This window comes from Oryctolagus cuniculus, chromosome 9 (assembly GCF_051225735.1).
Source record: "Oryctolagus cuniculus isolate XC-2025 breed Fujian yellow rabbit chromosome 9, ASM5122573v1, whole genome shotgun sequence".
Classification (NCBI taxonomy): Eukaryota; Metazoa; Chordata; class Mammalia; order Lagomorpha; family Leporidae; genus Oryctolagus; species Oryctolagus cuniculus.
In genome coordinates, this window is record NC_142875.1 from 79,483,011 (window position 1) to 79,503,701 (window position 20,691).

Below are 20,691 nucleotides of genomic sequence, written 5' to 3' on the forward strand. Positions count from 1 at the left end.
CCTTGGATAGTCTGTGGTTCTTCCCAATTACTTACCTGTTCTCATCAGTGAGAAATCACTATTGTTATTCTAACATTAAACATGTTTATGGATCCAACAAGGCACTCTGATTTAATTCTGTGTTTCCAGCTTTGATAATATTATTGATGACAAGACTCTAAATCTCTGGAGTTTTCTTTAAAACAAAAGAGAGAACGAAAAAGTGAGAGAGCAAAGGGATACATTCTGTCTCTCTTCTTTCACACATTCATTCATGAAATATTTAATAAAGGGGTAGGAGTATAAGCATAAGATACAGATCAGTCATCCCCAAACTGCTCTTGAGCAGTGGATTTCTCAGTTAATGCTGTAATAGGGATATTACAATGTGCTAGAGGATCATCTTTCAGGAATAAATTCTGTTTGAAAAGACATTTAAGAGAATTTCCCCAAAGGAAACATTAATTTGTAGGGTTTGATCTAGTAGATCATGAGGAAGCAAAATGTACTGAATAAGCAAAGATTTATGCAAGTTTAAGGAATTATAGGTACTGAAATGTTAATGGAAAGAATGTATAGGTGGTGGGGAGTGGCAAAAGATGAAGCATAAAAGTATTTAAAATGTATATATTATATATATATATATTTATCACTGTTATTTATTGGAATGCAGAGTGGCAGAGAGACAGATCTTACATTTGCTGGTTCACTCTGCAAATACCCACAACAATCAGAATTGGGCCAGGCTGATGCCAGGAGATAGGAACTCCATCTGGGTCTCCCACACAGGTGGGCGGGCTCAAGTACTTGCAGCAATATGTACCCCTCAGGCACATTAGCAGGAAGCTGACTAGAAGCTGAGGAGCTGGGACTTGAACTAGGCACTCCAGTATGGGAAGCTAGTGTCACCAGCTGCACCACAATGCATGTACCCTTGAATGTCATTTGAGAGGATATGCAACTACAATGATGTTTTCTCTTTCCAACTTGGAAAACAATATGACAGGCACAAATAATATAAATGAAGATAATCCCTTTAAGATGGTAATCTGCATTGTTCCAATGAAAAGTAAATAAATTTGTATCACATTGTCTATCTTTAGTGCACTGTGGGACCCTAGATTGTCTCCTTATTCAAGTGTTTGCCTCATCTATGAATGTTTATACTTTGGTTACTGGTATTTGGATTGGCTCTTGAACTATCCTGGCATTGCTTAAAGTTTTCAAACAGTTGCTCTTTTAAAGAAGCCTTGCAAGGGTCACTTCTCTTCTTATCTAGACAGAGCATGCACTTGTCAATCAAAACATAAATAGCACCCAAGCAACCTGCATTCCAGAGGCTGGAGGAGACAGGATTGCTTTCCCATTGAAGGTCTGCCAAGTTTAGAATGATCGGATTCTTTGTAATCCCGTTGGAAATCCTGCTTCTGCTGTCAGTCTTTTATATGCATCCTTTACAATTCTAATAAGAAGTCCCTAAGGGATTCCTAAGACCACAAATTTATAACCTTACTGTTTTTTTTTAAAATCTGCATCAAGAGTATCTGAATATGCTCTTCTATTGCCTTGTTTTTTTCCCAACATATTAGCATTGGAATTTTTTGCTTTTTCTCCAGTGCCCTACACTCTCAAGTGCTCAGGCCTGAAGTTTTGCATTATTCAAATCGTTGAGTCCCTTCCTTTGGTGACCAGCAACAATAAAATCCTTTCGGAGTCTGAGAGATGATCCGTGCAGACAATCAGTGAGTGCTCTATTCATGGGATTTGAATCAGAGGGTTCTCACATGCCAGTGGGGAGACTGATCCCAGCAGTAAATGCAAATGCAAATGCTTCCAGAGGACGTGTGATGTCCAGTCATACTTCTTAGAAATGAGCGAGAGGTTGCAAAGGTGACTTTCTATGTTTCATCCTTTCTCCCCTTTTTCCAAACACTCACTGGCTAGCAGAGAGATTGGCAAAGCAAGACAGAGTGCCACCAAAACCAGAGTTTCTGTTTTACATTTATTTTCTTGCCAGGTAGTGCTGGGAGATCCATTCCCCTCACTTACTGCCAACTATGTGAACTCCAGCCATTTTGTTGGGCAAAGAAATCACTGGCAAATACTGCACAGCAAATTGAGAGCTAATAACTAACGCCAGAGATGACCTTGTTTAGAGAATCCAGTTCAGCATTCTGTCACCAGGGTGAGAAGTCCTATCTAACATCCAAGAGGCTGGGTCTGGAGAGAGGAGGACAGACAGCCACGAGCACTTGGACAAGATAGGGAGTTTGTTTCCATCAGTGAGAGTCTGCCTTTTGGAAAGGACAGCCAGGCTCTGTGTCCCTTGTGGAAAAGACTGATAAGATTGGGTATTCAGAAACCTTAGTGCTTTGAAAAATAGAGAAGAAAAGAAAATCATACACTACTGCATGGTATCATCTGCCCTTAGGATTTTACAGATGTTTGTGATCTGTTTCTTTGGCAAAGAAAGAAAGATGTCACAGTCATTTAAATGTGTCATGCCTTGGCTCTATCTCACAGAAATGAGATGAAGTAGAAGTTAGATGTAGATAATGTCAGTTCTCAGGATTCATGGCTGTCATTGTCTAACCAATGCTACAAAATTTTTCTTTCATGTGGCTTTGGATGTATTATATCATTGTACTGTGTTCTGACATTTGCACTCATGTACAAGTAGATCAGGAGTCTCTGAATTCTGTTAAACATTTATTCATAGAAAAGATGTATTAGTTACTCCTTATTGGAGAAATTCCTCATATTTTATTAATTTGTCCTTTCATCAGCAAATATTTTTGGAACATTTGCTATGGTTCCATCACTTTATTAAGTGCAGGGACTTAACAGTGAATGAAATAAAACAAAAAATTCTTACATCACAAAAATATCCAATAGGAGAAAATAAATACTAAACAGATACAGTCAACTATCAGAATTTGTTGGTTACACACTTATGTATTCAACTTGCCAAGGACTGAAAATATTTGGAAAGAAACCTTCTATACTGAACATAGAAAGACTTTTTCTTATTATTATTCCTTAAACAATCCAGGATAAAAACGATTATATATATTATTTCATATGTATTTGGTGTTATTAGTAATCTATTGATGCTTTGAAGTATACAGAAGGCTGTGAGTATGTCCTATGCAAGTATGACACTATTTTATAGGGAACTTGAACATCAATATGTCCTGGGACCAATCCCCTGTGGATATTGAGAGATGATTATATATATGTTAAATATATGGTATAACAATTGTGATAAGTGTGAAGAAAAAGAAAGCAGAAAAAGGAATAGAGTATTGCAATTTTAAGTGAGGTTACCAAGGAAGACCTTAAGAGTCAGGATCCATTTACACAAAGTTTTGAGGGATGTGAGGAACAAGTCGTGTGGGGGAAAAGAGCTTTCGAGTAAGAGGGAAATCATAAATGTAAAGATTTGGGGGCTGGTGCTGCAGTGCCGACATCCCATATGGGTGCTGGTTTGAGTCCCAGCTGCTCCACTTCCTATCCAGCTTGAGAAAGCAGTAGAAGATGGCTCAAGCCCTTGGGTCCCTGCACCTACGTGGGAGACCAGGAAGAAGCTCCTGGCTCCTGGCTTCGGATCGGGGCAACTCCAGCTGTTGCAACCAATTGGGGAGTGAACCAGTGGATGGAAGACCTCTATCTCTCTCTCTCTATCTCTCTCTCTCTCTCCCTCTGCCTCTGCCTCTCCTTCTCTCTCTGTGTAACTCCAACTTTCAAATAAATAAATAAATCTTTTAAAAAATGCAAAGATTTGAGTCTGGAGCAGGTCTGGCACATTTGGGCAAGGGCAAGGAGACGGGCACAGCTGGAGTGACATGAACAAAGAGAAAGTGATAGATCTCAAGGTGGGATCAAAATGTTCTCCAGGTAGAGAGGCCTAGTAGTATGAAGGACATTGTAGACATTACCATGATGTTGATTTTTATGCTAAGGAAATGGGACATGAACTAATTTGTTTTAAAGGTATCTAGGGTACAGGGTGAGGTGCAAGAATCTAGGTGACAGATGATGAAGACATAGCCTATGGTGGAAACAATAAAAATGGAGAAATGGGATTGGATTCTGGAAATGCTTTGAACCTGAGTCAATGAGTTATTGGCGTAGGAAAAGCTCAGAGCAATTCCCAGATGGGGATTTGCAAAGAACAAGTGGCCATACACACTTCTCAGAGCTGGGGAAATGAGTGTCTTGCTCTGCATATGATAATCTGTACACAACATCCACTGTATCAATGTCCACACTTTCCAGTGAGGTAAATAGCGTTATGATTGTCATTTCCACTCTCCAGATAACAAAATGGAAGTTGAAAGAGATTAAATAGCTTAATGAAATTCCCAAGATTATAAATGATGTGTCTAGGTCACAAACAGGTCCTCTGATTCCATGTCCTGCATGCGTTCTTTCTTCAACCACTTCATCCACTCTGCACCTGCTTGCTGTAGGAGTCTGTAGGACTAAGCAAAGACCAGACCCCAGAGCAACCTTGACGTGTCTTTGTCTATAGTGGGCGGCCATGACCAAACTCTCTGCCCTCAGTTTTGGTCAATGTGCAGGTTTTTGGCTGTGCGTATGGATATGGGTGGCATACTCTTGTCTGGATGATGGGGTGTGCACCTGACCACCTATTTCCTTCCTCCATCCCTGAAATTTATTCCTTCCTGCCTCTTTCCTTCCTATAACCAACTTCAATAATAACTACATATTGTGCCAAGCAAAGTGTTAAGTACTGTTTATGCATTTTCCCATTCATTCATTAATGAAAGTAAGACAAAAAAAAAATCAGTACCAGAACCTGAGTATAGTGCTTTAGAGAAAGACAAGTTAGAGGTCGGGGTTGTTCTCCTTTGAACATGCCACTTCCAGGATACCTGTGGGACATTTAGGTTGAAAGATTCAAGATTGCAACTTCACAAAGTAAAGTAGGGTCACAGATTTGAGAATTTCTGAACATTCTCTTCCAAATAAGACTCTGGTATCAGTGAGTCAGTTTTCTGCTTTACCTGTTGTTTCTGTGTATGCATTAGTTTAACAGGTAAATTGAACAAACAAAATCCATGTTTAAAACAAGCATACCTTTGTTTTACCTCTCACTCCCCTTTTATTCAACGGAGATTTTCTTTCTCAGATGGAGGGTGAAGACTGTGGCAGATTCCAAAGCCTTTCTGTTTATTCATAGAAAATGCACATCCTTATGGAGATTTGGGGTTGCAGACATAGTCTCAATTTGAAACATTTAATGTTTGCTGCAAGATGGTATTCAAGACACCTAACTTGGCTCAGTGTCAAAGCATCAAGTTTTGCCTGGCATAGATTTGAGTCAGCCTGGAGGGAGGGAAGAGAGGAGAGCAAGAATCTCCCATCTAACAGACTTCTATTTATTGCTGTGACTAGGAGGGAGGCAAAAACTCAGGGTTTTGCTGTTGGCTTCACAACCTGGGCCTGGCAGATGTCTGGTTTTTCTATGGTGTGTATTTTGGTTCCTAGTAGATTCTTGGTCAAATTTTCTCACTGGAAATACCATAAGAAAGGCTGAGCCTCTATTCTGGGTGGCTACCATAACTCCTTCTCAGCTTGGGGCATTGGTAAGATCACAGCTCTCCTCCCCTACCAAGCTCTTTTTCTGGCTATTTCCTTGCCCTCTAGAAAGTTCCATTGGCTTGCATAGGACCCGAGTACTCACCCAGACTGCCTCCCTCTCTATTGGGCATGGCCCACACTTGGCCTGGCATTGGAGTTGGGAATACCATGCCTCTGTCATGACAGAAAGGCTAGCCCTTGCATGCTAGATTTCCTGTGCCTGAGGCAAGCCTCATCTGCAGTCTTTGGTTGAACGATATCCATTCCTGTACTTTGAAGTTTCAGAGGATGCAGACCAACCTGTCCACAATAAAGGAGAAACTGTGTGATCCTTGCAATTTTCTTCTTCTCTGGTCTCTCATTTGGTTAAGGAATGGCGGGTGGTAACCCTCCTTCTACTGCGTGTTTCTTCCTGTTCCTCACACTCAACAGTAAAAATACACATGGAGAGAAATAATAAGAGTTACATTAGGAAGTTGTTCAGGCAGTGAGCTCGAAGGAAATCATGAAGCTTCTAAAGGACAGATTGCTGATGTTCCCAAAAGAAGGAGTCTTGAGAGAAGCTGGAGAAGAGAGAGATGGGGTTGGCACTGGCACTTCCTGAGATTGTTATTTTTCCCTTTACCTCAAATAACCTGGGATGGGGATTTGGTGGCACTCACTTCCTTCCTTCCTATGTGCTGTGACATTCCCCAGGAGGTGAAGTGTTCTTGCCAGTGTTGAGGAAAAGGGGGTGTCGCTATGGGAGGACTGAGGTCCTGACATTCAGAACGTCCTTCTCAGGCTGAAACTCTTGAGTCTCCGTAAATGCTAGGTACAAAGAAGTAGGTCATCTTGTGGGTGGGAGAATCAGTATCAATTATGTAAAAAAAATGCTTATAAGATTCCAAGAAATTCAGCTAGTATGCTGGAAATTTCACACCCCAAATGAAATTGGCAAGAAGCCCAGAAGTCACTATTTTCACTTTAGGTACTAAAATTCTCACATGGATTTACTTAAAGAGTTACCAGGGTATTAAAATGTCCTTTGGGCTTAAGATTTATTTGCATATGATTCATTGGCATGATTACTTATTTACCCAATGAGTTCAGAGTTGTTTTTGTTATTCTGAAACTGTCTAGGATTCACACATTCATTTCTAAGATGTCCTGTGATCAGAAAGCATTGAAACTCTTACAAAGATGTATGTAATTAATGAGCCGTTGGCACACTTTCACATCTTACATTTTCCTTGTAGGCATAAGACATTATAGTGTTTTCCCCTGAGTGGATACACTAGGATCTTCTTAATTGGCTAACTCACTTGAATAAAAGAGTCTTAGGAGGCTTAATCCCCTCCAATTGGATATGGTAATTTCAAATGTGTTACCCTTCTATAGAATGTTGCAAATAGCATAGGACAAAATGAGACATTGTTATCCACTCCCCCTTCTCCAGTGGCTATGTATGCTACCCTTAGTCATACCCTTCACGTACACAATAGTCTTTCAACAAATATAGTTAGCCCTCATATGTGTATTCCCTATCTGCAAATTTGCCTACTCTCTAAAATTTCTCTGTAGTTCTAAAATCAATATTCATAGCATTTCTGCTACCATTTGTCAACATGTGAAGAGTGGTAAAATATTTGCGTTACCCAAGGTGCACATTTTCAGCTGAAGGCGAAGAAGGTAATACTATGCTTTCTTGTTTCAGTTCTTACAATGTAGACAAGTGTCCTTTTCACAGCCTAGTTGGTACGATGCTTTTTGCACTTATGTGAGTTTTGTTGGTGATTTTGCTATTGGAAGTGGACCACAGGTGTAGTACTAGAGTGTTGTTTGATGTTCTTGAGTACAAAAAAGCTGTGATAGAGAAAATGCATGTGTTAGGTAAGCTTCACTTAGGCTTCAGTTTCAGTGTTATTGGCTATGTGCTCAAAACTAATTAATCAGCAATATATGTTAAATAACATGTCTTAAACACACACAAAACAAAGTTCTGCATTGATTTGTTGATGAAAATGTGTGACCAGAGGCTTTGGGAACATAACCCTGTATTTCCTTTTGGAGAAATGCCTCAATATGTGCTAATTCAGTGTTCATTTTAGCTTTATCAAATATAACTGATTCAAATAACAACACAACAACAAAACACCTGGTATTGACTGATGCGAATCTGATCAGCCTTGTATCTTATACCATTCAAGATCATTCAGTGTGGTCTAAGGAGCAGCAAGATAGCCTTTTCCATAGTCCATAACACCTACTCCCACCGCCCTCCCCCAACATACACACACCCTTCTATAACCAGTTCACCTCATGCTGCCATCATATTTTGTATGGACTTTTACAAGAGTGTCCTTACTGGGCCAATCACCTCACCCAATCTCTTCCCTGAAACAAGAGTAATCGTCTAAAAACACAAATATGACCTTGTGCTTTTATGGAATCTTCAGTGATCTTGTGAGCAGACACAGAGAACCAGGAGAGCCTGGATTATAATGTGGCTTTGGACTCTCATGCATAGGCAGCTGAGAGTGTAGACTTTTATAGAAGCCCATGTAAGGGATGATGGTGGCATAAGGGGAGCTGGTGAGAGGAGAGAGATGGAGGTATGCTGTAAACTGTGGAGAAGGCAACATTGCTGGTGTTTAGAGCTGACTGATCCTGACTGGAATTAGGTACAGGAGACTAAGCATATCCTATTAGTATTTCATCTACCTGGGTGCTGATATCAGAGAAGTGCTTTGGTGTGATGCTGCCCTGCTCCTAAAGCAGGGACAGTTGTGGGACTTGACAGGAAAAAGGAGATGCTGAGACTAAAAGCTCCACTTCTCTATTTGCATTTAATCCAGCTCCAGAATTGCTTCCTTTGAGTCAAGTGTGTTTTTTTTCCTTTGTGATGTGCTTCAAAAACATCCCATAGGTGGTAACACAGACATTGTCCATATATTATATAGATATATTTACAGATATAGATAGCAAAATTCAGCTTTAGAAAATTTAGTAGCTATTATGAATTATTATGTAAGGGAAAATGATAATACTGATATTTATTTCTTACTTCCTGTCATGACACTATTTTATATTACTCCCTGATGTTTATAGGACACAAATGATGTTATGTTTTTCTGGAGATTTTTCTTCATGCTGATAAAAATTTCAAAAGCCATTTAATTTTCTGAAAAGTACTTTTCCAATTATTTGGAAGGATGAAAGTGATTCAATCTTGAAATCTGGAGACAAATAGATCTACACACTGTTGAGGTTATTTCTATTTCAGAAAAGTCCAGTTAGTGTTCTCTTGATACCACCTGGTCCATATGCTGAATGAATCTATGTGACATGAATTTGATTCTGCCCACATATGCCATTTCTTCTTGTGTTGCAAACCATCTAGAGAGGGGTCTTTAATATACAAAGAATCCATTAAAGTTAGATTATCTTTCAAGGTATAACATTGCTCAAGACCTGAGGTTTTCAACTCCATCATTCTTTCATTCATGCAGGTAAAAAATGATGAGGTTCTAGAGTACCAAGATACATGGAACACAGTCTTGGTTATTTGGGCTTTATAGGAAGAGATAGCCATGAAATGGAATTAAATATCGTAAACTATCAGGAAAGTTTCTGTAAGCTGCTATGAGAGTACAGTGAAGGAAGAAATATTGGGTAAGTTTTTCAGATGAAGATGCATAGAAAGCTTGAAGACAAGAATTAAAACACATAGCTTGTTGGGAGAACTATAAGAATTTGGAACAAGTGAGTGCAAGAAGGTGAAAAAGTCTCTTTCATAACCAGAGCTAACATCGTGTGTGAAAAATCTTGATGACTATGATGCGGAGACAATATGAATGAAGTATTGGGCATCATTTCCATTACTGTAAATTATTCAGAAAAGGAATAGTGTAGACAAAATAAGAATGCATTTGGATTTTTAAATTAATTTTTAAATTTAGTACTTGCTGGAATGTATATGAAATCATTATAAGGTTTGAAGTTCTTGATAGATTTCTTCCAGAATTTTGAGTAACTTGGAACATGGTCTGTAAATGGGCTCATTCTCTTAGTTCTCCTACTTCTTTCCTCCTTTCTGCTTCAAATGTAAATACAAAAGCGATCAATATTTTGACATCTTTTGGTTTTAAAGATAAGAGTGTTGCATTTGAGAGATGAGAAGAAAGTATTCTTAAACACTTCCTGTCTAAATGCCGATTCAATTTAATGTCAATGCATTCTTACAGTCTGAGAATTGAAAGATCCCTCTAAATTGTCTTTATTGGTACTTTAAAATATAAGTGATTCCAAATTCTCTCAGATATATTTTCTATTCCAGAAATACATGCCAGTCCTTCAGCCATGAGATTTCTGAAATCGTTTTTAATAAACAGCACATAAATAGGATATATTACAGAAATCAATGCATATTATTAACTAACTCAGTTAAAATAACTGTTAAAAACCTGTTATGATCATAAACTTTTAAAGATTTTTGAAATAGATTTCATGTGGAATTAAGGTCTCTCATATGAAGGAAAACAACTTTCTGTTATCGCCAGGTTTATTATTCTAAAAGGTTTTAGGCTTTCTTTTCCAAATTGGATTCAGATCAAACTCCCAATAAATGAAACATCTTTTTCCTCTTCTTTCAGCTGTTCTGACTCCGAAGGCCTTGGTCTCCTTGGGTTGGAGCTGTTTCAACATCTTGAAATGAAACGACTAATTAAAGTGTTTTTTGTTTTTGGCTGGAAGTCTTTCTTTTTCCCTGGCTGGAGTTCCGCCTTCTTTTGAAGCCAGTACAGCACATTCCTATTTCTAAATTTTGGTGTGGAAAATACCATTGGCTGGGCAACAAAAAAAACATGAATGAAGCATTTGACAATTGATTATCTACCTTGCTCTTCCTCATACTAAGTGGGACATGCACCAAGAATCCATCATCACTTTCTCACAACTTCATGTGAGTCAGACAGACCCTTGAATAAAAATATTTCTTTATATGGATTATCAACTTTATGAATAATCTTCTCCCCTATGTTTATGATGGCTTATTGATTTTAGAAAAATTAATTATTTTATCAACATGTTTTGAGAGACTGTATTTGCCAGATTTTTTTTTTTTTTTTTTTTTTTTTTTTTTTTTTTGACAGGCAGAGTGGACAGTGAGAGAGAGACAGAGAGAGAAAGGTCTTCCTTTGCCGTTGGTTCACCCTCCAATGGCCGCCGCTGCAGCCGGCGCACCGCGCTGATCCTGGCAGGAGCCAGGAGCCAGGTGCTTTTTCCTGGTCTCCCATGGGGTGCAGGGCCCAAGCACCTGGGCCATCCTCCACTGCACTCCCTGGCCATAGCAGAGAGCTGGCCTGGAAGAGGGGCAACCGGGACAGAATCCGGCGCCCCAACCGGGACTAGAACCCGGTGTGCCGGCGCCGCAAGGCGGAGGATTAGCCTATTGAGCCACGGCGCCGGCTTATTTGCCAGATTTTGAGAATATAATACACTCTGCTATTGTTGATTGTTTATTATTTGCCTTCCCCAGGAGATTTAACCTCCTTTGGAGAAAACCTATGACCTTCTTGCTTACTGAAGAATCTATTCCATAGGGCACCAATCTCTGACTCATGGTGGAAGAGTAAAGAAATATAAACAGAATAAATAGATTTTTGAGCTTAATGGACATAACTCTTGCATTGGAAGACAACACAAACAAATGGGGAGATAATGCTTGAATTTAAACAATGATAATTCATTCATCTAAGAACCAATAGAGGCATGCATAAAGAGTTATGAAGTCCCAAATATGAACAGATTCCCAAGTGTTTGAGGGAGGCAATAAACATAAGGAAGAGATTCAAAGTTAGTGTTGTCTGAACTGTACCAAGAGGAAGAAGAGCTCCCTGGAAAGTCTGGGTGAAAGGAGAGAAGAAAATCACAGTGACAGGATATTTGTACTTTGTGACCAAACACAATTAGAGGTACTTGAAGGACCAGAGGGAGAGGATTCCAGGTAAGTTTGAAGCTCAAGATAAAGTCTTATAAGATTCTTGATTAATCTTCAATGTGTATCTCACTTTTCAAATATAGTGTTGGGGTATGCTAAATACTACATAAATAGAAGACAATTTGCAGACTGATTAGATTTGGTTTGAAGAATACCTAGGCATAGACGTATAGATTTGGTTAAAACTGTACATGTCAGAGAGTGCAGTGCAATTTTTTAAAAGAAGTCTTAAAATGGGAACTATAATCTTAACCTTGAGAATAGTTGTTTGCTTGGGAAGAACTGGCCATTTATTGACCATTTCAAAGCTACACACAAGAGGTGTCATGGCTGCCAACCATTTATTCTGTGTGAGTCATGTCTCATTAGTAGATAGATTTGGGAGTGTTATCCCTATTCACTAAGAACTTAAAATTTAATCACATTTTCCAATCCAACATTAAAAGGAATCACAATAAAGAAAGAAAAAGCATTGGGACAAAGCTCACATAAAGTGCTTAAAAAGTAAAGGAAGCTTGGATAGTTTGAGTCTTTTCCTGACTGACAATTGCTCTGTGAATGCTGAATAATACATAAAACTATCATGGAATAGTGGCATATCAGAAACTTGCTTGTCAACAACGTAGTTTGGGTAGCTGTGAATGTAACAAATGTGTTTGGGAAGATGAAAAAGTGGGAAAAGCTTGGTTAGCTGAGTTTTGAAAGAGGGCTATGTTGTAGCTGTGGTCAAAAGAAATTACATAATCTAATATCCTGAAAGAGAAGTGTTTAAAACATAAGGAAATAAATTTTGATGCTATCTTGTGTGCCAAGGGAAGTACAAATATTTAGTAAGTATCTCCTTTTGCCAAGAAAATAATATAATAGTAAAAATGTCACAGATTTGCAGGTATAATTTGGGGGTTATAAATGACTTTGACATGTCAATATTTTAAAATGATTTTCTCAGGGAGAGCCATTCTGTGTGAAAGAACATGACTGTGTCTGCTTGATAATCACCTCCCTGTATATTGTGCTAAGATTATTTATGTCTCCAACGTGGGCATTCTGAGACCTGTTTGTGTGGGAGCTTTGAAAGCCATTCTTCTTTGATTATGTTTTAGCTGGTGAATCCAGGAAGTGTGGGAACTGAGAGTACTGTTCCAGAGACCTGTAGAATATGTGCTATGTTTGTCTTCTCTGCTGAGATATTCATCAATTATGTGTGCTCTAAATGCATACTAATCTTTCTTTTAGAAGAAGGTTCAAGGATGTCAAGAATGTATCTATGTGCTTCCTCTTACTGAGAATGAAAAAGCCCTGGAGAAGATGAAAAAAATAAAGTAATTCTGAAAGTAGGCTGAAAATAAAAAATAGACTCTAAGGAGGTGAGAGGAAGTTCTGGGAGGATCAATACCAGTGTTAAGAGGTTCAGGAGTGAATAAATATGACACTGAGAAAAATTATGAAGAAAAATAATTATCACCACTATAGCATGACATAACATTTTTCTTGAAGAGATAAAAAAAATTATGGTATTTTTCTAGACACACAAAGAACCATTTCTAAGCATTATTGAATAAGCAAAATTTTGCCATGATGTCATGTTGAATAGACTCCCCTCCTCCCAACCACCCCACAAACAGATATGGGTGAATAATTCCATACCAAAATTATCATGGTATTTAAAAAAAAGAAACATAAATTAAAAGATAAGCTTATTTCAGCAAAAAACAATTTTGAAATCTATATATTTTTAGTAATATATATTTTCCATGAATTTTTGAAGATGCCTGGTATTCATCAAATTCAAAATTTTCTTTCCAAAATAAACTTTTCTTTCAACTCCATTATTCTACAAACTTTTTGAAGTATGCTTATATATGTAATTAATAATATGAAAATGAAATAATATGGAAGGGAAAAAAACTAGTCTTCTCATTCTTAACCATACAATAATACAATATTTTTGTTTTTATTGTTAGTATTCTTTTTTTTTTTTTTTTTTGACAGGCAGAGTGGACAGTGAGAGAGAGACAGAGAGAAAGGTCTTCCTTTGCCATTGGTTCACCCTCCAATGGCCGTCACGGTCGGTGCGCTGCAGCCGGTGCATCGTGCTGATCCGAAGCCAGGAGCCATCCTCCACTGCACTCCCTGGCCACAGCAGAGAGCTGGCCTGGGAGAGGGGCAACCAGAACAGAATCTGGTGCCCCGACTGGGACTAGAACCTGGTGTGCCGGCGCCGCAAGGCGGAGGATTAGCTTAGTGAGCCACGGCACCGGCCTGTTAGTATTCTTTTATTTAATTATCTGAAAGAGAGAAAGCATAAGAGGCTACTCCCATCTTCCGCTTCCCTCCCCAAATGTTTGCAAAGACCAGAAATAGGCTGCGTAAAATCAGGAGCCCTGGATCCCAGTCCCTGCTGGGTGGCAGGGACTCAACCACTTAAGGCAATACCTGTTGTCTCCCAGAGTGCACCAAAATAAGAAACTAGTCGAATCAAGAGCAAGCTGGGCCTTGAACCTAGGCATTCTGTTATGGAATGTGAGCATCTCAACTTGGTGTCTTAATCACGAGGATAAACACTTGCCTTGCATTTGTTTTCTGTGTACTGACTTGGGAATACTTGCAGCTGAAAAAAGGAAGGAGGTTTAGAAAATCTAAGTAGGAAGTTGATGAACTTAGAGGCACAGGATATTGTTCCTTTTTCTAAACTCATATATTTGAAAGGAAGTGGGGAAGTTATGGGAAGTAATTTGATGACAGGTGTGTGATTGATGGTAATAAAATGAGGAGGGAAAAAAAAGCTCAGGAAAGTGACTGCTGAATCCCTTGAGTACAAGAACCATATTTTATTCAACTCTCCATCTGTAGCATCTAGTAGAGTGCTTTATATATAGTTGGAACCTAAAATGAAAAGACTTTTAAGGAACGACAGAAGAAGATATTATGCCAAAGAAACCATAAATCACAATTTTATAAATGTTGATAGGTATTAACAAAAACAAACAATGGAAATGGGGGAGGAGTTCAGTTATTCTCATGAGAAAACAACAGGGAGACCAGTCAAGAGCAATAACTTATGGCTGAACTCCTGACTGTGTAAGTGCAGAACAGTAGAGAACAAGGAAGATGAGTTTTAAATGTCAGTACAAGAAAGCAGAAATGATCTCATAGCTATCACTATGTTTCAGTGAACCCAAATAATAGACGATTACACAATGTTCCCAGAAAATACCTTTGCTATGGATTTCAGGGTAGAGCAGGGTATATAAAGAATAGAATTAATTTTGAATCAGTAGTGTGTCTGTGAAGGGGATATGCAGATATCAAGATGATGAAGCCATATTCCTTGATTTGACAGACCTTGCAGTCAGAAGTGGAGCTGGATAGGTCAAAATTTTACTAAAGTAAAAAATGATACAAACTATAATGGGTTTGCCTGAAAGGCCATGGATTAGTTTGCTGGGCTGCTGAAACCAAATGCTACAACTTGTATGATTTAAACAACAGGAAACTATTTTCTCACAACTCTGGAGTTGAAGTCCCTTGAAATCCAAGTTCAAGGTGTGATTAGAGAGGGTTCCTCCTGAGGCTCAGAGGGAGAATTTATTCCATGCTCTGCTCTGATTTGCTGACAGTCTTTGGTGTTCTTTGGCTTATAGATGCATCATTGATATCTCCACCTTCATCTTCATACAATGTTCTCCCCATGTGCCTGTGTCCAAATTTCTCTTTTATATAAGGATTGCATTGGATTAGGGACCTCCTAATGACTCATTTATTTAAAGATTTATTTATTTGAAAGACATGGGATGTTGATACTGCAAGCAGTGGCTTTATCTGTTATGCCACAGCACCGGCCCCCTAATGACTCATTTTAACTTGACATCTGACCTAACATCTGTTAGGACCCTAGTGCCAAATGAGGTCACATTTACAGACATGAGGGATTTTTTTTTCTTAAAGATTTATTTACTTATTTTATTTGAAAGGCCTCAGAGAGGCAGAGAGAGAGATAGAGAGAGAGAGAGAGAGAGAGAGAGGTCTTGATCTGCTGGTTCACTCTCCAGTTGGCAGCAATGGCCAGAGTCAGGCTGATCCAAAGCCAGGAACGAGGAGCTTCTTCTGGGTCTCCCACATGGGTGCAGGGGACCAGGGACTTGGGGCACCTTCTACTGCTTTCCCAGGCCATAGCAGAGAGCTGGATCTGAAGTGGAGCAGCCGGGACTCCGACCAGTGCCCAGATAGGATTTTGGCACCACAGGCAGTGGCTTTACCCACTATGCTACAGTGCTGGCCCCTGCTGATAAAGTTTTAATTTACCCTAGACTCAGATTTCCTACCTAAAAAAATAGTCATAAAAACTTAATGTATTTTTTTTATCAAAGAATTCATTCAAGGATTCATCCAGCACGTTTTGTTGGTGCTGTATTCACTTGAGGGTCATGGCAGCCCCACATGGTCTAGATAGATGTAGAACCTGCTCCAACAGGTATCACAGATTTGTAAGAAGAAAGATCCCTCACACATTCATGGAGAAGATGCTAGCTTTAGTAGCAGTACCATTAATATTCACATTTCTTCTAAAATGTCCATTTTGTTTTCTAGATCAGTGTTAGTAAGTGAGCATGTAATTAAATTCGAGGTCCAAAAAGTGTGTGGAAAGCTCTCATTAAAATTAGACGGATACCAGTAATGATTTTAATCTTAACAGCTTTATAAATAAAAAAGGAATTGCAAAATCTGTACGGCTTTGACGAACCCCAAGTGGGATGTGCTCTAACCCTCTTAATAATCAGCAGATCCATAATTAAGGGACACACGTGCCCTTCTTAGTGACTCACTCTCTCAGTGAGATACGTTTGGCAAGAATTTCTTTTCAGAAATTCCCTTCGTACAGGAAATGCTTGCTATTTCTTTGTACTCTAAAATAGACCCTTTTACATTTAAGAATGAATGATTATCTCAAAGGGATGAAGGATGAACTTAATCAATTCCTTATTCTGTAGGTGGGAGAATATCAAATTCATTGCATTTTGAACAGGAAGAACCTTATTTTTACATACTTTGAGAATATAAATTTTAATAGCCTCCAGAAATACATTTCAGTGTTAGGAAGTTTTTTCGTCTTATCTAAATCTCTCAGGCTGTTCTTAGTGAAGGTGAAGGACAATTGGCTATCATTCTCTGTATAATAGACCAAGACTATAACTATGTATCCACTTTTTTATTCAATGAGTTTTTATTGAGTATCTACTACTAAGAGCCATGCCTGAGGATAAAATATTGAGCAAAACTAGACACAGCTCTAGTCTTCTAAAATTACTTTCATAGCCAAAGAATCTTTGCTTCTTTTTTTTGGCCTTTGATCAATTTTTCCAACCCTTAATATCTTTTTAAACATATTTATCTTTATTTTATTTGAAAGGCAGAGTCAGAGAGAGAGAGAGAGAGAGAGAGAGAGATGGGGGCAGGGGAAGATCTTCCATCTGGTTCAATCCCAAATGACTGCAAAGCTGAGACTGGGCCAGGCCAAAGTCAGGAGCCTGATTTGGGTCTTACACATGTGTGGCAGGGGTCCAAGTACTCGGGCCATCTTCCACTCTTTCCCAGGTGCAGTATGAGGGAGCTGCACTGGAAGTGGAGCAGCTGGTACTCGAACTTGTGCTCATATGAGATACAGAGGTTGTGGGTGGCATCTCAACCCACTGTGCTACAATGCCATCTCCACAGCCCTTAATTTCTATTCCTATTTATCCTAGTTGTTAGCTGTGTGGTACTGAGCATATCAATAGTACTATGTTAAATAGTTTTTCTGAACCTGGAAATGAGAATAATTGTGGTATTTGCCATGTAGAGTTGTTTTGAAATTTGAAGGACCTAAGTGTCGCTCCCCCTCTTCGTGGAGGAGCAACACAGGACCCTGCGCTGTTCTTTCGTCTGCTCGGCCCTCCCCGGGTTTGCTGCTGGTTCTTCCCGGGTTGGCTACTATCCCTTCCACCTCCGTGGAAGGGCAGTTCCCCCTGGCCACATTCCCCACTTCCGCAGGGGAGCAGCACACCGCCGGCCGGTTCTCTGGGGGGCTGCACAGGTGTTCCTTCAGCTAGATGTTCCCCATAGATGTTCCACGGTGCATGCCGTCTCTCTCCTCCTTTATAGTCCTCCTCCGCCAATCCCAACTCGGCTGCCCACACGCCGAGTACGCTGCTCTCCGATCAGGAGCAAGTCCTACAGTTTATCAGTTGAACTGGAGGCAGCTGTGCGGAAGCTGTTTACTTCTCTCCCAGCGCCATATTGTGGGAGAGCAGATGCATAGAATAAGTCTTAATTTCAGTAACTTAGTCCAGTCCGGATTGCTCCCCACACCTAAGAAGTGCTCAACTACATTAATACTTATCCATAGTCATTATTGCAGTAGAGTCTTTACAGCTGCTCTCTTCAACCAGTATGGCCACAACCACTTGCAGCTGTTTAAATTGAAATTAATTAAAAATAAATAAAGTTAAATATTGTTGCACTAACAATATTCCAGGTGCTTAACAGGCACAAGTGCCTGGTGGCTGCCATATTGGATGGCAGACATAGAACACTGTCATTATTGTAGAAAGTTCTATCGTACCACACTGGTCTATACAGCTCTTGAATAAGAGGAAGGGAGAGAGAGAGAGAAGGTGGGAGTGGATAGAGACACAGAAACAGAAAGAGGGGCAAAGAAGAAAATGACACACTTCCCTGAAATAGTCACTCAAGAAAACAATTGGTAAAACTAGCTTATTTCTCATGGGCCTGCTGCAAATTAAACTATTTACAGTCATTTCTGCACTGTGTCTTTTTGACAGGCTCTAAAACACAGTTCTTAAGAACGTGTGCTCTGGAACTAGGTGGACTGGGTTTGAGTTCTGGATCCACTACTTACCGGTTGTGTGATTTGGAACAAGTTGATTAACCTTTCTGGCTTGGATTTCCTCCCACATAAAGCAGACAATACAGTAGATGCCTCATCAGTGAATCCACGTAAAAGCACAGAGGATGGTGTTTAGGCATATGAAACCTTCAATAATGGCAATATTAACAGGAAGTCAGGCAGGGAAATGTGGGCTGTATGCACACAGTTTTTACAAACATGGAACTTTGCCAGCTTTGCCCTTTTCTAAGCTATTTTTAGAATAATTTCTCCACTGACAGCCACTGGTTCCAGGACTCCTGCAGATAGCAAAATCTGTGGATGCTCAAGTCCCTTATATAAAATAATGTAATACATTCATAAAACATTTGTACATACTCCTGTATATTTTAAATCATCTCTAGATTAGTTATAATACATAACAATATAAATAGCTGTTATACTGTAGCATTTAGGGAATAATGATGATAAATGCCTGTATATGTTCAGTAGAGGTGTATTTTTAAAATATTTTCAACCCTTGATTAGTTGAATCCATAGATATGAACATTGTTGACATGGAAGGCCAACCGTATTTAAAGTTTCTGAGTCTCATTTTGCATTTTTAAAAAGTATTTATGCACCTCTCAAGATGGGGCTCAGTGTTGAGTAAGATAATGTATGTGAAACAAAGGGCACCCTTTAAGGCAAATTCAGTAAAAACTATTTACTTCTTTTCTTCCTATTTCTTTACTGGAATCACTGTAAGTACAGGTCATGCTAAACCTTATGGTTGATTATCTTTCTGGGATATCTAACATTGCATCTGAATGAAAAATGAGAGCCCTAAGAGGCAACCCCTAGGCTCTGTGAGGCAGATAATGCATTTTCCTTCCTGACACTCTGATTCCCATTGTGTGTGCTCTTAGGGCGCCTCAGATGACTGTACATTTTCAATTACCTGACGGATAGAGGGGAGAAATGGCAAGAATAATCTAATGTGACAGATAACCCCAACCACTGAGGGTGCAACCATCATTAATATTCATTTATTTGTTAATGTTTGCAATTCAATTCACAGTTATCAAAAGCATTGTGTTGGGTACAATATATCCTGCGGAATAATTCTGGCAGCAGATTTAGTCTAGCAATTGTTTAGTTTGGGCTTATATTCAAATTGGTTTACATTCCCTAAACAGAGAGTGACTGGTTTTAGAAGAATGTGGCAGCCCAGGATAAGGTGGTAGCAGGAGGGAGGCAGGATGTGATTAGAAATTCACTCCATCAATAGTCTGTGTGTAATAACATGTATAAAATGAGAATTCACAGGAAGAAAGTAAAGTTTCTTATGAATATATATATTTAGCATTCCGTGAGCAATACTTTCTGTCAGCCTGAGAAAATCTGAAGGACTTTTCCATGTAATTGAGCTTTGCCTTCTTTATGTGGGCTGCAGTAATAACCCTCTATCAAGAGCCTCAAACAGGCCATGAAAGAGAGTCCTGACTACAGAGATGTGGGCATTTACACAGCGTGGCCATACAGGTAGCATCTGGTGCCGGAATGAGGATCTGAAGTCTTAGCCAAATCACCTCTTCTTCACATGACTCTCCTCTGAAGCTGGGAGGGCACTGGGCAGCCACTTCCAAAGGAAAGGCCACTTGCAGAGAAACAGTGCCCTGCTTCTGTGATTTCATTAAGTTGGCCTTGAAATTTAAGGTGGAAATAGCAGTTTAATAAATTGGCTTGGGGCTCACGCTGTGGCATATAGACTAAGCCTCTGCCTGCGGTGCAAACATCCCATATGGGTGCTAATTTGTGTCCTGGCTGCTTCTCTTCTGATCCAGCTCTCTGCTATGGCCTGGGAGAGCAGGAGAACATGGCCTACGTTACTGGGCCCCTGCACTCATGTGGGAAACCTGGAAGAAGCTCCTGGCTCCTGGCTTGGATCAGCCTAGCTCCAGTAGTTGCCGCCATTTGGGGAGTGAACCAGCAGATGGAAGACCTCTCTGTTTCTGTCTCTGTCTGTCACTCTACCTCTCAAATAAATGAATACAAAATTAAAAAAGAGTATATTGGCATGAAATTTATGTCTTATGAATATTTACTGATGTCCTAAGGAAATTTGGGAAATGAAGGGCAACAAGGTCATAGGAAATCCATGAAGTACACTGTGGTCTCAACAGAAAAGCTTCTGAACTCTGAGTGTGATTTCAGATATCAGAATGCTTTGGGGATTATAGCAGGAATGTTTCAGCTC

General features: G+C 39.4%; 1 long non-coding RNA gene across 3 annotated transcripts in view; it reads left to right on the forward strand.

Annotated features, from left to right (window-relative positions):
* LOC103352084 (uncharacterized) overlaps window positions 1-20,691 on the forward strand; it is a 190,686-nt gene that overhangs the window by 49,351 nt on the left and 120,644 nt on the right. Inside the window, exon 1 of one of the 3 annotated variants that reach the window (XR_016212940.1) lies at window positions 11,441-11,572. The exons of 1 other annotated variant lie outside the window; for it this stretch is intronic. This is a non-coding gene — a long non-coding RNA (uncharacterized LOC103352084). Of the gene's footprint in view, window positions 1-11,440; window positions 11,573-20,691 lie in introns of those variants that run through there. One more of the 3 variants, XR_007913684.3, reaches the window with a different exon arrangement.